The sequence below is a fragment of the Bos taurus genome, chromosome 4, assembly GCF_002263795.3.
Source record: "Bos taurus isolate L1 Dominette 01449 registration number 42190680 breed Hereford chromosome 4, ARS-UCD2.0, whole genome shotgun sequence".
NCBI classification, from domain to species: domain Eukaryota; kingdom Metazoa; phylum Chordata; class Mammalia; order Artiodactyla; family Bovidae; genus Bos; species Bos taurus.
The window spans coordinates 75,194,675-75,213,381 of NC_037331.1; the positions used below are offsets into that span (position 1 = coordinate 75,194,675).

At 35.5% G+C, this 18,707-nt stretch overlaps 1 long non-coding RNA gene across 1 annotated transcript; it reads right to left on the reverse strand.

The window, feature by feature from the left end:
* Positions 1 to 1,954: 1,954 nt before the first annotated feature.
* On the reverse strand, positions 1,955 to 11,965 carry LOC132345121 (uncharacterized). The gene is made up of 2 exons (XR_009494255.1): positions 11,125 to 11,965; positions 1,955 to 3,644 (listed from the first exon to the last, which is right to left on the reverse strand). It is a non-coding gene; the product is annotated as an uncharacterized lncRNA (long non-coding RNA).
* Between the last annotated feature and the right edge of the window lie 6,742 nt (positions 11,966 to 18,707).

An 18,707-nucleotide genomic window follows, 5' to 3' on the forward strand; every position in this document is an offset into this window, starting at 1 on the left:
ATCTTATATTATTTCATCACTATTTAAGAAACATTAAAAACATGTTTGCTTCTTGGAAACTACCAGATGTTATAAGATCATCTTAAGTTTCTGAATTCTCAGTACAGGGACATAATAATGTTACAAGGGAACCTTACTATTTTGGTGGAGAATAGTGTTAGAGGTCAACTTTGACATACTACTACTACTACTAAGTCACTTCAGTTGTGTCCAACTCTGTGTGACCCCCTAGACGGCAGCCCACCAGGCCCTGCTGTCCCTGGGATTCTCCAGGCAAGAACACTGGAGTGGGTTGCCATTTCCTCCTCTAATGCATGAAAGTGAAAAGTGAAAGTGAAGTCGCTCAGTGGTATCCAACTCTTAGCGACCCCATGGACTGCAGCCTACCAGGCTCCTCCGTCCATGGGATTTTCCAGGCAACAGTACTGGAGTGGGTTGCCATTGCCTTCTCCGATAGTTGGGTTCATATCCCTTTTTTTCACATAATCCTGATGAGGGGATTTGTGATTTAACTGGGGTGGCAAGGTGAAACTCCAGCCAGATTTTAGAAACAGACAAGGAAAGCATGTATTTTTTCAAATATCATGAGTTCATGAGTTTTTATTGATGTTTTCAGTTTGATTTTACTAAATGCTGTTTTTGTTAAAAATGTTTTACATAAAATTTACCTTTTGAAAATGTTAATGCTTACCCAAGCACTAATTATACCTGATTCTCTTCTACCTGTGAAATATATGTGCTCACATTACATTTATATATTCTTCAATATCTATTCAAGTATCAGAGTTTTTGAGCACTTAAAAAAAAAAGAAAATTAAAAACAATTCCAAAAGCTTAGACCATAAAAAATTTTTTCATATTTAAGCTTTTGTGCAAAAGTACAAACTTTTGTATTGGTTAAAATATAGTCAACTTGATTTTGAGAACAAAATAGCCTTTTAAAAGAAACTGAATAAGGTAAATAAGAAAGATACCAAAAATGTTAAAGAAAATATTAAAGTAAATATACACAAAAAATAAAAATCATAAACAAACTGAGGTCATTCTAAGAATTAAAAGTTGATGTAGCACCCCCAAACTAATCAATACAATGTACACATTAATAGAATAAGTGAGAAAAAATATGATCATTGCAAAAAAGAAAGAAAAGGCTTTTGGTAGAAATTAACATCCACTAATGTTTTAGTACTTTAGCCACCTCATGCGAAGAGTTGACTCATTGGAAAAGACTCTGATGCTGGGAGGGATTGGGGGCAGGAGGAAAAGGGGACGACAGAGGATGAGATGGCTGGATGGCATCGCCGACTCGGTGGACGTGAGTCTGAGTGAACTCCGGGAGATAGTGATGGACAGGGAGGCCTGGCGTGCTGCGATTCATGGGGTCGCTAAGCGTCAGACACGACTGAGCGACTGAAATGAACTGAACTGAACTGAATGTTTTAAGAAAAAGAAATTCTTAGCGAACTAAGAATTAAAATGCAAAACAAGACAAAAACCCTTTTTTAATCTGAAAAAGTTATCCACAAAAATCCTACAGCAAGCATCACACTTACAAAAGATGAAAATTACAAAAGCATTTCTGCAGAATTTTGGTCTCCAGGAGACCAGAAATGACACATGAGATTATCTCTACTAGCCAATATTGAATAGGGGGCCCAGGAGCACAATAAATCACGTCTTCCGTGGCCGCAGATAACACCAAAGGCTTTTCAAGATGGTACCGCCAGGCTACACTACATCAGACCTTAAGAAAACACTCTTTTTGTCACATATTTCAAACATCTGGACTTGGCAGTATTTTAGATCTGCCCATTCTTGTGGTTGTGCACTGGTATAGAATTAAGATTTGAATTTGCATTTCCTAATGCAGTCGAGTACCAGTTAGTAAGTTTATTGTTGATCCAAGTACATTCTTCATTTGACATGTTGCTTCTAGTCTCTTGTCCATTTTTCCTTTGCACTCTTTTCTTACTGGTATGTAAGTGTTTGTTTCATATTTTAGACACTGTTGTCTTTGTTAGTCATATGCTTTAATGAGACGTTCTCCCAATCTGGCTTGATTTTTCATTCTCGTTTTTGTGTCTCTGATGAACAGAAGTTCTTAATTTAATGTGGTCAGGTTTATTGCTCTTTTCCTATTATTCCTGTTTGTGCCTTGCTTAAATTGTTTTCACTTCACCAATCTTATGAAGACAGTCTTACTGATTTTATCTTCAAGTTTTATTATTCTGCCTTTGTATTTATGTCTACAAGCATTCTGGAATTTCTTTTAATGAATATCATACATTAGAAATATAAATATATATATGTATATATTTATATATGCCACATATATTAATTTAATCAACCATCATATCCCACATTATCTCTGCATCTTTGCACCAAAAACACAAGCAACAAAAGCAAAATTCAACAAGTCGGATTATATAAAACTATAAAGCTTCTATATGACAAAAGATACCATCAATAAAATGAAAAAGCAACCTGTGGAATGGGAGAAAATATTATTTGCAAACTGTTTGTCTGGTAATGGATTAATATCCAAAATATTAGGTTGGAGCAAATATAATCATGGTTTCGGACTGTGCATTTTACATCATTATAACCAGGCTCAAGCGTATCTTTATTAACCAAAATGGGAACCATTACAATCAACACAATTTTGCCAATGAGAAATACATTTGTATATCCCTCAGGGCTTCAGGATTTGATGAGCTCTTGGAAAGCATTTTCTGCATTCTGCTGTTTGTGGAAGTATCTTCCAGGCAAAAAGTTGTTGAGATGCTTGAAGAAGTGGTAGTTGGTTGGTGAGAGGTCAGATGAATATGGTGGATGAGGAAAAACTTCATAGCCCAATTCATTTAACTTTTGAAGCATCGATGGTGTTATGAGCAGCTCAGGTGTTGTTGTGGAGAAGAATTGGGCCCCTTTTTGTTGACCAATGCCAACTGTAGGCACTGCAGTTTTGGTGCATCTCATTGATTTGCTGAGGATGTTTCTCAGATGTAATGGTTTCACTAGGATTCGGAAAGCTGTAGTGGATCAGATGGGCAACAGACCACCAAACAGTGACCATGACCTTTTTTGGTTTGGCTTTGGAAAGTGCTTTAGAGCTTCTTGGTCCAACCACTGAGCCAGTCATTGCCAGCTGTAATATAAAATCCACTTTTCATTGCAGATCACAATCTGATTGAGAAATGGTTCCTTGTTTTTGCATAGAATAAGAGAAGATGACATTTCAAAAAGATGACTTTAAAAAAAAATTTCTTGTCAGCTCATGAGGCACCCACTTATCGAGTTTTTTCACCTTTCCAATTTGCTTCAAATGCAGAATGACAGTAGAATGGTCAATGCTGTTGAATGTTCTTCAACAACTTTTTCAACTTCTCGAGTAGTTGTAAGAGGATCAGCTTCGATGATGGCTCTCAGTTGATCGGTCACCTTCTGATGGCTGGCCACTACACTCTTCAAAACTCTTGTCTCCTTTGCAAAACTCTTTGAATCACCACTGCACTGTATGTTCGTTAGCAATCCTGAGCCAAATGCGTTGTTGATGTTTCAAGTTGTCTTCACTGCTTTACGACCCATTTTGAACTCAAATAAGAAAATCATTCAAATTTGCTTTCTAACATCATTTCCATAGTCTAAAATAAATATAAAATAAACAGCAAATAAGTCATTAGCAAAAATTCATAAATTGAGAAATGCACATTAAAATGATGCATAACATAGCCACATTTACTTAAGAATGTATTCCAATATCAAACAGCAAATTTCAACAATGCAAAAACCACAATTACTTTTGTACCGACCTAATATATAAGAAACACATACAACTAAATAGCAAAAAATCCTACTAATAAATGGGCAGAGGAGTTGGATAGACATTTCTACAAAGAAGAAAAATGACCAACAAGTACATAAATGACCAACAAGTACATGAAAAAGTGTTCCATGTCACTAATCATCAAGGAAGTAGAAGTCAAAACCATAATGAGATATCACCTCACACCTGTTAGAAAGTCTATTATCGAAAAGACAAGCAATAGCATGGTTATCATTGTGGAGGATATGGAGAAAAGTGAACACTTGTGCCCTGTTGGTGGGGAAGTAAATTGGAAATAATGTGGAGCTTTCTCAAAAAATTAAAAATAGAACTGCCTTATGACCCATTTTTTTTTACTTCTGGGTGTTTAATTGGAGGAAATGAAATAACTACCTTGTAGAGATATCTATGTGCCCATTTTTATTACAGGATTATTCACAGTAGACAAGATACGAAAACAACCTTAGGGTCAATAGATGGATGAATAAATAAAGAAAATGTTGTATAAAGGTCCAGTGAAATCTTATTCAGCCTTGGAAAAGAAATTAATCCTGCCATTTGCAACAATATGAATTAACCTAGATAGTGTTACACTAAGTGAAATGAGTCAGACACATAACGACTAATACTGTATGATTTCACTTATATATGAAATCTAAAATCTCAAACTCATAGAAAAAGACAGTAGATTAATGATTGCTAGTGTTTGGGGAGTGAAGGAGGTGAGAAAATGTTGGTCAATATTAGACACTTTCAGTTATAAGACAGATAAATTCCAGAGATCTAACGTAGAGCATGATGACTCTACTTAACAGTATGGTGTTACATACTTGAAATTTGCTAAAAGAATAAATCTAGTATTATTCACTGTAAAAAATGGTAATTATGTGAGATGATAGGTCTACTAACTAATTATTGTGGTAAGCATCTTACAATATATACATATACCAAATCATCACATTGTACACCTTAAACACACACAATGTTATAAGCCAATTATATCTCAATAAAGCTGTAAAATAAAAACAAATTTAAAAAAATGTACTTGGACATTTTCTGGTCTGAAAAAAGGCAGCTTTGAGTAGGATTAATAGGTTTTATTTGGCTTTGTCACCTAATTGATTATTAGTCTTTCGAGACAATTCTAACACCTTTATACTGATACCTGCTTTTAGGCATAAGTTGATTAACTGAGTCTTCAAGTCATTTTCCTAGGTGTACAAAAGTTGTGGAAAGGTTTGTTTGCAGTGGACGAAACAGCTTATGACTTGTCTTGTACAGTGTCAAACCCATGTGTGTAGTTAATGAGGATGGAAAAAGGAAGACAACATGAGCTTGGTTATGTAACCAGAGGCTGTTCTGTAAAACTGAGCTTTACCTATTTTGTCTATCTTCATAAAACCTCTCTAACACTCTCAGGAGAAGTAGGATGTATCTTATATTTCATAAGACAAATAACTGATTTTATGCACTATAATGCTTCATTTTCTGTCATACTTCCAAAAAATAGATTACAATCATTCTCTAGCATATTGCCTGGTTATTGTTATGTTGGAAAATGCCTGTGCTTATGTGGGAGGAACTTGTGCTCTCAAGCTCACTCCATGCTGCTTCCGTGTTTTGCTCTGGGAAGGGAAGATCAGGTTCACTGGGAATAAGAACATGTACCCATGATTTGAAGACCTTTCAATTGATAAGATCATATGATTTTTCTTCATCTAGTTTATATGGTGTATTATTTGACTGATTTTCAAATGGCAAGTTATCCTTGCGTACCTGCACTAGATTTCACTTGGTCATGGTGTATAATTCAGTGTATACACCACTGGATTCAGTTCTCTATTCTGTATAGCACTTTTGTGCCTAAGTCCACAAGAAATACTGGTCTACGGTTTTCTTATTTTGTATCATCTCTGAAGAAATTGTGTAAGATTTCTATTTATTCTTTTGATATGTTTTGAATGGTTCCCCATGCAACCTCTCAGGCTAGACATTTCTTTGAGGAAAGGTTTCTATTTATAAATTTAACGTCTATGATGGTTGTGGGACCATTTATATTTTCGTTTCATCTTGGATAATTTGAATAGCACATGATTTTGAGGAGTTGGTCCACATTTTCTAAGTCATAGAATTTATGTATATAAACTTATCTACAGTATTCCTTATCTGTATCTGTGGAATCTGTGTGGTATTCCCTATTTCAGTGATGTTCTTTATTTTGAATTTTTCTCTATTATTTTCTTATATTCAATTTCCTTGATCTCTGCTCTTATATTTATTACATTCTTCTGCTTGCTCTGGATTTCTTTTGCTCCTTTCCAAGTTTCCTGAGGTAGGAATCTGGGTCACTGATTTGAGACCTTTACTAATTTCTAATGTAAACTGTTAGTGCCATAAACGTCTATGTAAGCATCGTCAGCAAAACTTCAGCTGCATTTTATAAATTTTTATATTTGTTTCTATTTTCATTGAAGTCTTTATATATTTTAAATTTCCTTTGAGACTGTTTTTCACATGGATTATTTAGAAGAGTGTGGATTGATTTTCACATTAGAGATTTTCCTGTTACATTTCTGTTATTTATTTCAAATTTGATTCATTATTGTAGAACATAATCTGTAGTATTTAAATTTTTTTTAACGTTGCTGAGATTTGTTTTATTGCTCAGGATATAGTCCATCTACATTAATCCACTACCTATATGAATGTTCCATGATTCCTTGAAACGTTGTGTGAATTCATCCATTATTGAGTGGACTACTCAATATTTGTCAATTTTACTTTGTTGATTGATTGTGTTATTTAGATATTCTATATCCCTGCTGGTATTCTGCTCAGTAGTTCTTTTGGTTGTAGAGAATTGATGTTTAAGTAGTAAAGTACAATTGTGGGCTTGTGCATTTCTTTTTTCAACTCTGTTTTTGTTTCATGTATTTTGAATCTCTGGTGCATACAAATTTAGAATTATTATGTCTTCCTGGTAGACTGATCCTTTTATCCTTATATAGTGTACTTCTTTTTGTCTAGTAAGTTTCTTTTTTAGTCTACTGCATCACAAATCAATAAAATCATTTCTCTATCTCTCTATTTGGTTAATATTTGGATGATATATCTTTTTCTATTTTTTTTACTTTCAATCTACCTTTGTTGTTGAATTTGAAGCAAATTTCTTGTAAGCTGCATAAAGGTGGGTCTTTTTTTTTAAATGAATTTTGCCAATATCTGTTTTTTTTGATAGGCATGTTTATTTATTATTATTTTTTTAAGATGTAACTTAAAGGTCTCTTTTATTTAATGTTTTATTTAATGTTCCCTAAATATTTTTTTTTATTTTTAAACTTTACAAAATTGTATTAGTTTTGCCAAATATCAAAATGAATCTGCCACAGGTATACATGTGTTCCCCATCCTGAACCCTCCTCCCTCCTCCCTCCCCATACCATCCCTCTGGGTCGTCCCAGTGCACTATATGTTTTTAAAGTAATCATCCATATATTGGCATATAAGTCTTCCATCTTATTACTTGCTTTCTAGTTGTTTCTTCCAGTTCTTATGTTTCTATTTCTTTCTCTTTCTTTCCCCTTTCTTTGGTTCACTAGAACAGTTTTTGTAGTAGCTGTTTTGAGCATGACAATATACATGAGTGACTTTTTCACAATCTACCATTACCATTTCCTACATGCAGTGACGTGTGAAAATCTCACTTTCATTTAGGCCCCTTTATGTTCCTCCCTTTTAAATATCATTTTAAAATATGTGTTTGTTTATTTTTGCCTGCTCTGTGTCTTCACTGTGGCATGCGGGCTTTCTCTGGTTGTGGGGAGTGGCAGCCACTATCTGCGCCTTCTCCTGTTGCTCCAGGGCATACAGGCTTCAGTTCGAGGTGCGTGGGCTCAGTAGTTGCTGCTCATAGTCTTAGTTGCCCTGTGGCATGTGGAATCTTCTCAGACCAAGAATTAAACATACCTTGGTGCTTTTTGTTGCTAGATTGGCCTTCTCAACTTTTGTTGGATGAGGAATATATGACACCTTGTCACTGTGCTGTGCCTTTTGCCCTGGAGACCTCAACCGATTTGCCTTCTTTTAGCATCTCTCAAACTTCTCTTTTGAATCTTATCGTGCTAGTTCCAGTGTTTGTAGTTTTGCTAAGTTGAGGGGAAGAGGGGATTACAGACTTAGCTATCTTATCTTGAATAGAAACTCCAAACTAAAACATAATTTTAACAATAAAAAAATTGAAGCATGCAGAGTGATCTTTATTTCTCAATCAAACTAACTAGGATCTTCATCTAAAAAAAATAATTTTATTTTCTGATATATGTATTGACTTATATACAATTTTTACAAAAGGTATTATTATATATTTGATGTATTACATTGACCTTAAAAATAAAATAACCTTAAATTAAAAATGTTTTAGCAATGTTGGTCACAAATCTGTATTTCACATATACTAAATGCGTAATGGAAAATTTTGAAATTGTCTTTTAGAAGTTTAATTTATATTAGCACTCTAGAACTACTGAGGTTAAAAGAATTAAACTTGGCAAGAGATGATAAATGTGCTGAATGCCAGATGGTTGTTGTTCCTTTAAATGTACAGATTTTCCATAGTTTGGGCACAGAATTTTTCCTTTGCATGTCATGCAATTTTGAATAATAGCACAGTGAAGTGAAAGTTTTGTGAGTGTTCTATAAGATTTTGTATTTTTAGGGAAAGAGTGTTTCTTTTCTTTATGTCAATTTTCATGATTTATCCAAGTATTTTGCCAAAAAAAAAAAATCAACATTATAACAGGTGCTCAGAAATTGGCTAGAAATGCACTTTTCATTATTCTGTTCTCCTTGGGCTCTTGGTTTGTCTAATGTTATAACTGGCTCCAAAAGTATGGTTTGCATTTGAAGTTCATAGTCATTTACCGCAATGAGCCTCAGAACCATTTGGATGGTAGAGGAACTTTTGGAAAATGTGCTGAGAAGTATAATTGAACTTTTCGAAGATGTAGAAATGTTTTAAAAACATTGGCTTAGAATCAGTGAGACCTGGTTTTTGAATTTCATAAACTTGAGAATATGTCTTTACTTTCTTTACTATGTCTTTCTGTTGCCCTTAGTACTTATATTCAGCATGTACAGGAATAACTAGCAGGAAAGGAGTGAGACAAGGCTGTATATTGTCACCCTACTTATTTAACGTATATGCAGAGTACATCATGCAAAATGTTGTGCTGGATGAATCACAAGCTGGACTCAAGATTGCTGGAGGAAATACCAACAACCTCAGGTATGCAGATGATACCACTTTAATGGCAGAAAGTGAAGAGGAACTAAAGAGCCTCTTGATGAGGGAGAGAGAAGAAAGTGAAAAAGCTGGCTTGAAACTCAACATTGAAAAAACTAAAATCATGGCATCAGGTCTCAATACTTCAGGGCAAATAGAAGGGGAAAAAGTGGAAGCAGAGACAGGTTTTATTTTCTTGGACTCTAAATTCACTGGATGGTGCAGCCATGACATTAAAAGATGCTTGCTCCTTGGAAGGAAAGCTATGACAAACCTAGATAGCATACTAAAAAGCAGAGATACCATTTTGCTGACAAAGGTCTGTATAAAGCTACGGTTTCTCCAGTAGTCAGGTATGGATGTGAGAATTGGATCATAAAGAAGGCTGAGCACTGAAGAAGTGATGCTTTTGAATTGTGATGCTTTTGAATTGTGATGCTGGAGAAGACTCTTGACAGTCCCTTGGACTGCAAGGAGATCAAACCAACTGATCTAAAAGGAAATCAACCCTGAATACTCATTGAAAGGACTGTTGGAGAAACTGAAGCTCCAATACTTTGGCTACCTAATGTGAAGAGCTGACTCATAGAAAAAGACTCTGATACTGGGAAAGATTGAAGGTGAAAGGAGAAGGGGTTGGCAAAGGATGAGATGATTAGATAGCACCATTGACACAGTGGACATGAACTTGAGCAAACTGGGAGAGTGGAGGACAGAGGAGCCTGGTGTGCTTCAGTCCATGGGGTTGCAAAGAGTTGTACACAACGTGGACTGAACAACAACAACACTGGAATTTAATTTTATGGGAATCACTGCAATTAAGCAAGAACAAGAAATAAAAGTTAAAAGATTGAAAAAGAAAAAGTAAAACTGTAACTGTTCCAGCCAACATAAATATAATCATAGAAAATCTCCCCCAAATTACATAAACTATTTGATAAGTGAATTTAACAGAATCACTAAATTGACAACATGATTATCACATGACCATATAAAAATCAACTGTATTTGATATGTCAGCAACAAACAAAAGGAAAATTAAATTTAAGAATATTTAATTTAGCATCAAAATACCTAGTAAAGCTATCAAAATGTGTAAAATATTTATACTGAAAAAGTATAAAAAAATATTGTTGAGAAAAATATTTTTAAAATACCAATATAAATGAAGGCATGGAGAAGGGAATGGCAACCCACTCCAGTATTCTTGCCTGGAGAATTCCATGGACAGAGGAGCCTGGTGGGCTACAGTCCATGGAGTGGCAAAGCGTTGTACATGACTGGCAACTAACACTGGCACTCTATTCATAGAACAGAAGACACAGCATTGTAAAGTCAATTTTCTTAACATTATCATAGATTAAGTGTCATAATAAAAGTCTTGGAGAAGGGGATGGCAACCCACTCCAGTATTCTTGCCTGGAAAATCCCATGGACAGAGGAGCCTAGAGGGCTACAGTCCATGGGGTTGCAAAGATTCGAACACGACTGAGCGACTAACACGCATGCACACAAATAAGCAATTCTCTATTTCAATTAAAAAATCAACAATTTTACTATCAATAAATGTTCCATGGCTACATCACACCATGTTTCCAGCTCCTTACTACCTATTTTTTGGTTCTCAAACCAGACTCACATATTTTAGGGTTTTGTTATGGTGGCACTCCACTTCCAAATACCTATTTCTCTTGAAACTTTTACTGCAAGAGGAGCAATCAGAAACCACAGTAGTGTACAAGAATGCAATATCATGTCCGACTCTTTGCAACCCCATGAACTGTAGCCCATCAGGCTCCTCTGTCCATAGGATTTCCCAGGTGAGAACACTGGAGTGGGTTGTCATTTCCTCCTCCAGGGGATCTTCACAACCCAGGGATTGAATCCATGTCTGCTGCATTGGCAGGCAGATTTGTTACCACTGAGATACCTGGGAAGCCCATGTACAAGAATACAAACTACCTAGTTCCTGTGTTGGTGGATCAGTTGAGTGCTGGTTGATTCACAATGGGCTTACCTGGGTGATTCTGCGGATCTGGAGCTCATTCATGCATCTGTGAGAGATTAGCTGAGCCTGGTTCACTTAGCAGCTCCGTTTCATGTGTTGCTTGCTCATCCTCTGGGGTCATCTGGGGCATGTTTTTCTCATGGCAATGAATGTGTGCAAGAGTAAACAACCAGTCATACAAGCACTTTTCAAATTTTAATCCAGCAGTGTTAGCTAATATTTCATTAGTCTAGACAAGTCATGTGGCCAAGTCTAAAGTCCGATAAGGGAAGGAAAATTACTCTCTGCCCATCAAGGAAGAATAAATGTTTCTGAAAAAATGTCAATGTATTGCAGTTTGCAATGGATTTTTTTTTTAACATAGAGTTTTAAAAAGTTTTAGGTTTAGAACAAGATTGTACAAAAAGTACAAGGGGTTCTCATACACCCCCTTTCCTGACCTCACACATTTTCCCTATTATTAAACTATTGCATTCATGTAGAACATTTGTTATATTTGATGAGACAATGCTCATATGTTGTTAGCAACTAGAGTCCATAGTTTACATTAAGGATCAGTTTTTGCATTGTATAGTCCTATGCTGCTGCTGCTGCTGCTAAGTCGCTTCAGTCGTGTCGGACTCTGTGCGACCCCATAGATGGCAGCCCACCAGGCTCCCCTGTCCCTGGGATTCTCCAGGCAAGAACACTGGAGTGGGTTGCCATTTCGGTTTTGACAAATAATAATGTCAAGGGTCCATCATAGTAGTGTGCCTATAAGTATAGTTTCACTTTCCTGAAAATCCCCTGTGGTCTGCCTACTAATCTCTTCCTCTCATCCAAGCATCCTTGCAAATGCTAACTTTTTAAATTCATCCCCATAGTTTTGCCTTTCACTGAATGTGACATAGTTGGAATCATATAAGATGTATCCCTTCAGATTGGCTTCTTTCACTTAGCAATATAAGTTCCTCCACATCTTTTGTGACTTAACAGATCATTTCTTTTTTAGTTCTGTATAATATTCTATTGCATGGTTATACCACAGTTTATCCATTTACCTGTTGAAAAACCTCTAAGTTGTTTCCAACTTAAAACTACTACAAACATCTGCATGCAAGGTATTGGTGTGGACATACATTTTCAGCTCATTTGAATAAATAATAGGGAACAAACTGCAATAAATTTGACTTTTTTTTTCAGAAATATAATATGGAATATTCATGGATTGTATGCTGAGAGTATGTATAGTTTTGAAAGTAGCTACCAAGCTGCTCTCCACAGTGGCTGGACCAGTTTTAATCCTCATGAGCAATTCCTGTTGTTCACAGTCTCACCAGTATTTGATTTTTTGTGAGTGTTCTGGATTTTAGCCATTTAATAGATGTGTATTGATAACTCGTTATTATCTACAATTTTGTAATGATATATGATGTTAATCATGTTTTCATATGTTTATTTGGCATCTATATATTTTCTTTGATGAAGTGTCTGTTGCAATCTATTTCTGCTTTTTCAATCAGTTATTTTCTTACTGTTTTGATTTAAGAAGTGTTTTTGTTTGCTGTATAGTTTGAATAAAAATTCTTTATCAGATTTGTCTTTGCAAATGTTTTCTCCCAGGCTGTGGCTGTTCCTATCATTCTCTCTCTTTTTTAAAAACTTTAATTTAAAAACATTTTAATTTTACTTTTGGCCACACTGCATAGCCTGCGGGACCTTAGTTCCCTGACCAGGGATGAAACACAGGTTCCCTGCAGTGAAAGCACAGTCTTGACCCCTAGACCACCAGAGAAGGCCCTCTCATTCTCTTTATAATGCCTTTTTCAGAGAAGAATTATAGAATTCTAGTTATGTCCAATTTATGAATTCATTCATTCAAGGATCATGTCTTTGGTGTTGTATCAAAAAAAAAAAGAAAATCATCACCAGACTTGAGGTCTTTTAGATATTCTCCAGTGTTATCTTCTAAATGTTCTTTAGTTTTTTGTTATACATTTAGGTCTATGGTCCATTTTGAGTTAATTTTTATGAAGGATGAAAAGTCTGCATCTAGATCAAGTTTTAAAAATTTTTTTATTTATTTTTACAGTTGTTCCAGCACTATTTGTTGAAAAGATTGTTTCTCCATTGAACAGACTTTCCTTCTTTGTCAAAGATCAGTTGACCATTTTTGTGTCAGTCTATTTCTGATTTTTTCTCCTGACATTATCACAAATGCTCAAAAAATGTGTGAGGTGAGGGAAGGGGTTGCATGGGAACTTTTGTACTTACAATTTTGCTGTGAACCCAAAACATTTTAAAAGTCTATATTCAAAAAAGTTATTCATTGCAAACTTCCTTAAATATTTGGTAGAATGCATCAGTGAACCTACCTGGGTCTAGTGTGTTCTATTTTAGAAGGAGATTAACCATTGATTCATGTTCTTAAAAATATATAAGTCAATTTAAATTGCATATTTCTTCTCGTGTAAATTTTGGCACATTGTGTATTTTAAGAAATTATTAGATTTCATCTAAGTTTTCAGGTTTGTGGGCTTAGAATTGTTCGTAATGTTCCTTTATCTTCCTTTCAGTAGCCAGACTGTATATAGTGATGGCCTGTCATTCATTTCTGATATAAACAACTTGCATCTTTTTTATTTTTCTCTTAATTAATTTGGCTAGAGTCTTATCAATTTTATTGTTTGAAGAAAATAAGCTTTATTGATTTTTCTCAATTGGTATCCTATTTTCAATGCCATTGAATTCTGCTCTAGGTTTTTTTTTTAATTGAGGTATAATTGATATTTAACATTATATTCATTTCAGGTGTACAATGCGATTATCCAATGTTTATTTATATTGTGAAATGATTACCACAATAAATGTAGTTAACATCTATCAACATACATATCAACATAGGTACAATTTTTTTTATGACAGCATTTAAAATTTATTCTCTTACCAATTTTCAAATATATAATATTATTAACTCTAGACATCATGCTGTACGTGACATTCCCAGGACTAATTTATCTTATAACTGGAAGTTTGTATCTTTTGACCAGCTTCTTCCATTTTACCCATCCTCTACTCCCTGCCTCTGGCAGGCACCAATCCATTCTCTGCATCTATGAGTTTAAAAAATTTTTTTTGGTTGAAAATAGAAGTGAGTTTAAATGATATTAATCTTTATCTGTTTGAATTATTTTACTTAGTCTAGTACTTTCAATGGAGAAGGCAATGGCACCCCACTCCAGTACTCTTGCCTGGAAAATCCCATGGGCGGAGGAGCCTGGTAGGCTACAGACCATGGGGCCGCGAAGAGTCAGACACGACTGAGCGACTTCACTTTCACTTTTCACTTTCATGCATTGGAGAAGGAAATGGTAACCCACTCCAGTGTTCTTGCCTGGAGAATCCCAGGGATGGGGGAGCCTGGTGGGCTGCCGTCTGTGGGGTTGCACAGAGTCGGACATGACTGAGGTGACTTAGCAGCAGCAGCAGTACTCTCAAGGTCTGTCCATGTTGTCACAAATCGAAAGATTTCATTTTTAATGGATGAATGATATTCCATTGTATATAAATCATATTTTTATCCATTCGTCTGTGGATACGCAGGTGGTTTCCCTGTCTTGGATATTGTAAACCATGCTGCAATGAACACAGGGGTGGATATATATTTTCAAATTAGTGTGTTTGTTTTCTCCAGATAAATACCTAGAATTGGTATTGCTGGGTCATATGGTGTATACTTTTTTACTTTTATGAGGAACCTCTCTAATGTATTCCATAGTGGCTTCCCCAATTTACATTCCCACCAACATTACACAAAAGTTCCCTTTACTCCACATCCTTACCAACATTTGTTATCTTTTGTCTTTTTGATAATAGCCATTCTAACATCACTTCTTGGCAAATAGATGGGGGAAAACAATGGAAACAGTGAAAGACTTTATTTTCTTAGGCTCCAAAATCACTGTGGATGGTGACTGTAGCCATGAAATTGAAAGAAGATTGCTCCTTGGAATAAAAGCTATGACAAACCTAGACAGTGTATTCAAAAGCAGAGACATTACTTTGCCAACAAAGGTCCATATAGTCAAAGCTATGGTTTTTCCAGTAGTCACGTATGGATGTGAGAGTTGGACCATAAAGAAGGCTGAGCACCGAAGAATTGATGCTTTTGAACTGTGGTGTTGGAGAAGACTCTTGAGAGTCCCTTGGACTGCAAGGAGATTAAACCTGTCAATCTTAAAGGAAATCAACCCTGAATATTCATTGGAAGGACTGATGCTGAAGCCGAAGCTCCAGTAGTTTGGCCTCATTGGAAAAGACCCTGATGCTGGGAAGGATAGAGGGCAGGAGAAGAAGGGGAAGAGAGGGCGAGATGGTTGGATGGCATCACTTGAGCAAGTTCCAGGAGATGGTGAAGAACAGGGAGGCCCTGGCCTGCTGCAGTCCATAGGGCTGCAAAGAGTTGGATACGACTGAGCGACTGAAGAACAACCATGACCAGCAATGTTGAGCATCTTTCCATGTACCCGTTGTAACTTCTATATGTGTTTTTTTGAGAATGTCTATTTAAATCTTCTGCCCATTTTTTAGTCATGTTGTTTGTTTCTTTGCTATTGAGTTGTATGAGTTTTTAAGATATATTTTGGATATTGTGATATGAGATATATGATTTTCAAATATTCCCTCCCATTCAATGAAAAGGCTGCCTTTTCATTTTGTTAAGCTTCTTTTGCTGTGCAAAAGCTGTTTGGTCTGATGTAGTTTTATTTGTTTATTTTTATTTTGGTTGCCTTTCCTTTTGGTTCCAAATCCAAAAAGTCATAAGCAAGATTGGCATGAAGGAGCTTACCACCTATGTTTTCTTCTAAGAGTTTTATGATTTCAAGCCCTACACTCAAGTCTTTCTCCATTTTGAGTTAATTTTTGTGTATGGTGTAAGATGGTGTGCTGTCCATTTTCATTCTTTTGCATGTGCTGTCCAGTTTTCTCAGCACTATTTAGTGAGGAAACTGTTCTTTCCCCATTGTGTATTCTTGGCTCCTTTCTTGTAAATTAATTGACCATATATGCGTGGGTTTATTTCTGGGCTCTCTATTCTGTTCCAATGATCTATGTGTTTGATTTTATGCCAATACCAAACTGTTTTGATTTCTGCTCTAATTTTTATTGCTTCAGCTTACTTTGGATTTAATTTTCTGTCCTCTTTTCTAGTGTCCTAAGTTGAAAACAAGGTTACTGGTTTTATATCTCCTTTCTTTTTAGTATATGCTTTTGTCTCCTAGTCACTGCTTTCACTACATTCCACAAATTTTCATAAATTGTATTTTTATTTTTATTTATTTCAGATATTTAAAAATTTTGTTGCAGCTTATTTTTATTTCATGTGTTATTTTAAAAGTGTGTTGTTTAATCTCCAAATACTTGGACTTTTTTCACTATCTTTCTGTTGTTGATTTCTAGTTTAATTCCATTGTGGTATGAGAATTACTATATTTGATTTCTATTATTTTAAATTTGTTAAGGTGTATTTTATGGTGCAGAATGGGGCCTATCTTATTTAATGTTTTTTGTGGGCTTGAGAAGAATGTGTATAATTCTATGTTCTTGTTATCTAGTCACTATGTTGTGTCTGACTCTTTTGTGTCCCTATGGACTGTAGCCCTCCAGGCTCCTCCATCAGTGGTATTTGCCAGGCAAGAATACTGGAGTGGGTTGTCATTTTCTTCTGCAGGGTATCTTCCTGACTCAGGGATTGAACCTGCATCTTCTGCATTGCAGGCAGATTTTTTACTTCTGAGCCACTGGGGAAAGCTCTCAGTTCAATCCAGTTAATTGATGGTGCTGTTGAGTTTAACTATTTCTTCACTGTTTCTCTGACTCTGGAGTTGGTTTTTCCTGGTGGAAAGTTGTTAAAGTCTCGAACCATGATAGTGGCTTCATGTCTTTCTCCTTGCAGTTCTATCAGTTTTTGCCATGTGTACTTTCATACTCTGTTGTTAGGCACATAAACACTAAGGATGGCTACATCTTCTTGGAGGACTGACCTGTTTATTATTATGTAACAGCCCCTTTATCCTTGATAATTTTCTGAGGTTTTTGTAAAGATTTGAATTTTTTTTCATTCTTTTGTTTTTAAAGATTTATTTATTTCATGTTTGGCTGTGCTGGGTCTTCACTGCTATGCACAAGCTTTCTCTAGTTGCAGTAAGCAGGGGCTACTCTTTGTTGTGACATGCGGGCTTCTCTTGTCGCAGAGCATGGGCTTTAGGCGCTCATGCTTCAGGAATTGTGGCTCACAGGCTTAGTTGATCAGCGTGTGGGATCCTCCCAGACAAAGGATCTACCCTGTCTGCTGCATTGCAAGGTGGATTCTTAACCACTAGACCACCAGGGAAGACCCCAAGATCTGAAATAAATTTGGCAAAATTTGAGATTGGCAAACAGAAGAGTAAGTATAGAGCTGTTGAATAGAAATGTAATATGGACCATAAATAATTTAAAGGTTTTATATTACCATATTTAAAAATTAATTTTAATCATGTGGTTATTTAACACAATATATTCAAAATATAATCAACATAAAGTTATTAATTTATTTTATATTCATTTTTATATTACTTCTTTGATGTTTGTTTATTTCACACTTTAATTCCCATCTTCATTTATGCTTATCATATTTTAATTGTTCAATGGTCACCTGGGTCTAGAGGTTACCATATTGGACAGTGCAGGAGTATATATTTTTGTATAATAAAAGACTTCAAATAATAAATATTTCAAAATTAATTAATGTAATAAAGCATTGTAAATTGTCTATACATATACACATATAATGTGAGCACTGGAGAGTATTTTAAAGCAAGACTTACCACATAAAGTAGTAGATTGGCATACATAAAAATTCTAATTATGCATGTAAAGAAGGGTATTTGCAATATAAATAACAAATGTGTTACTAATCTCCTTATTAAATTCAGAGCTTTTAGAAATCAATAATCCAGCAGAAAATAATGAGAAGACTTTTTCCATTAATGTGAGGTGTTTTTTTTTTGATTCATTAAATTTTCTTCTGATTATTTCTCAGAGTTCCCCACCTCTCTGCTTACATTACCCACCTCTTTCTATATGTTGTCCACTGTTTTCATTAAAACTTTTAACATATCTGAGTATGGTTCTGATGCTGTCTTTGTCTCATCAGACTGTTTTTTCTTGTCTTCTGGCATTACTTGTACTTTTGAAATCATTCTCCTCAGATTGGGACTTGAATTCAATGTTCAAGAACTTGAACCTGTCTAAAACCCTGCTTGGGACTCCTACCCACGGTCTTTTAATTAGAATCACTCATCTGGTGTCTGGACTTACTGAGGCTCAGGTTCTTTCAGTGAGAGGCAAAGTGATAGGCAAAAAGTAGATTTATTAATATAGGACACTTGTAAGAGATGCAAGCAGGCAGGTGAGGGAGCTCGGCCCCAAAAGATTAAGTGGGCTATAATTTTGTAGTCAAAGGAAAGTGGGGGAGGGGAAAAGACTGCCTTCCATGAGTAGATTTCAAGCTTGCGTCACTAACTCCTCCTTCAAATTGGCCAGGAGAGTGTCTGACCCTATGAGGTCAA